At 33.7% G+C, this 2,285-nt stretch overlaps 1 pseudogene; it reads left to right on the forward strand.

Annotated features, from left to right (window-relative positions):
- The first annotated feature begins 244 nt into the window (after positions 1–244).
- On the forward strand, positions 245–1,264 carry LOC124823882 (cyclin-dependent protein kinase inhibitor SMR6 pseudogene; annotated as a pseudogene).
- Positions 1,265–2,285: the final 1,021 nt, after the last annotated feature.

Here is a 2,285-nt window from a genome sequence, read left to right on the forward strand (position 1 = left end):
GGACTATCAATTACAATTTGAATTATTGAATTAAGTAATAATGTACAACTTTAAGAACTATTAATTTCGCTATTTTATATTAGTTCCAATGATGAATAACAAATTATTTCAATCATGACCAACATATTCTTTATGGATAGAACTCAACTTAACTTTTTTCATAACTTAAACAAACTCCTTTGTTTTTTTTTTAAATTAATTAGGAGTAAGATTGAGTTAAGACATTTGACTTGTGAAAAAAAAAAAACTGAAAGTAGAAGTGTAAAAATAAAAAGTAAAGAAAAAGAAAAGGTGGAGAGAGAGAGAGAGGAAGATGATAATATTATATTTACATAAAATTAAGCATTTATTTAGACATCCTGTCTTATGTTGAGGCATTTTCACGGGCATCTTCACCCTCAGCAGCAGCACCATTCTCTCACAGTCTTCTAATTGGTGTTCTTTATTTAATGGTGACCGCTTATGTCACGAGTTTCTTCTTCCCTTGCTTCTCTCTTCACCAATTGCTTTCTAACCTCTCTTCTAACACACCAACATTCATCATCCTCACACCTTATATTCCACACATTTAATACTGTATCTTACTCTTCATTCTCACCCTCTTCTCTTTTCCATTTCCTCTCTCCCTTTTTCATCAACAAAAACTCTTATGCTTTTTCATCCACATGGGTTTCTCCGAGAAGGCACAAGTGGAGGGAGGCTTTGATTCAGATAGCAACAGAAAATGGCTCATCGCTGGAATCGCGTTACGCCCGCCATTGAAGCCTATTTACACTGTCCCTGTCGAGAAGGAACAGAAGGAAGAGGTTCACACGGAGGAGTATTCCACCACACCAACAGCCGTCGAATCCAAGATCCCTACACCCTTCACGTGCCCACCTCCTCCTAGCAAGCCAAAACCTTCCTTCAAGTGCAACTATCGTGCCGTTGTTCCAGACTTTTTCACGCCACCAGACTTGGAAACAGTCTTCATACGTCACGTAATTGATCCCACGCAGGAGAAAATATGAACGGAAAATTTTTAAAAATGATCACTTTCTTCTTTAGAGATAGCTGGCTATAGCTTCTGCTTCTGTTTTTCTGTATCTTAGTGTTTCTCTCTCTCACAATAGTGTAAGTTTTTTCCGTTTTGGTTCTGTAGCTAGAGCTTCGGTAGTTCAGAAAGTGTTTTGTATAGAGCATCTCATCTTAATTAGTTCTGCATGATATTAATCATTTTACTTTATAACCACATAATTATTGATGAACCATGTTACATATTATACATGTAAGATTTTTGAAAACGAGTCTCTTGTTGAATTGAGAGTGAACTAAGACGGTGAGTGTGTTTTTCTGATAAAACGGTATGTGTTTGTGCTTTTTTAGATAATGTTGATAGAAGAACTATTTCCTTATCTAATTGGTAGCTAAAAAATGGTGCGATTCCAAAAAGGGGTACATGTGACACTGTTCATGAACACGCGAAGGAATAAGAAATTTGATTATGAAGTCAAAATGAGAGATAAGTAAGAAATAGTTGGGTTACGATTACGAAACTCGAATGGAGGAATATGCAATCGTTTTCAAAAAGAGGAGATGGGGCACAACACATTGTTCATTGACTGCACACAGAAGCCCCACAAGAGTCCTCATGCCAAGTACCGTTACCTTTCCTTATGTCAATAAATGTTTTCTTTTCATCAAAAGTTTAACTCATACTTTACAAAACTATAGATTCAAGCTTTCTTATTAATATAGAGCTTATAGGTAAATCTCTGTCTAAGTGTTTTTTAGATTTTGAGACATGTGATTTTGATGAGTTTTTTCACATAACCGGTGTAAACTTTGTAGTAAAAGAAAACCTTTCAGGTGCATGGTATGTCTTAAAGTTTGAATAAAATCAAGTTGAATTTCAAACTGTTGAAAGATGTGTAAACTAACTAGGAAGATGTGTTTTTTTGTTAGAAGGCGTGACTTTCATTAATGCGAAAATTGATTTCCAATATAAAACAAGTTCATAACCTATATTTAGAGTTTTGATAGTTACAATAACGCCTCAATGAGTGTCCGTAATATGTAATTTCTTATTCATATTTTAGCAAAATATTTGAGTAGGTGTAGTAGAATACATAAAACGTACCTTATATTCTCTCATTTTTTGTGTATATATATGTTGATACTATTGATATTCAACTTAAGGGTGAGTCTCCTTCATAAAAGTTTGGGTTGCTTTTTCAAAATTTACTTTTTACTATGTTTTATTTATTTTGAATAAAAACATTTTTTTATTTTAAATTGTGTACAAA

The sequence above is a fragment of the Vigna umbellata genome, chromosome 1, assembly GCF_029865625.1.
Source record: "Vigna umbellata cultivar VRB3 chromosome 1, Vumbellata_1.0, whole genome shotgun sequence".
Lineage (NCBI taxonomy): Eukaryota > Viridiplantae > Streptophyta > Magnoliopsida > Fabales > Fabaceae > Vigna > Vigna umbellata.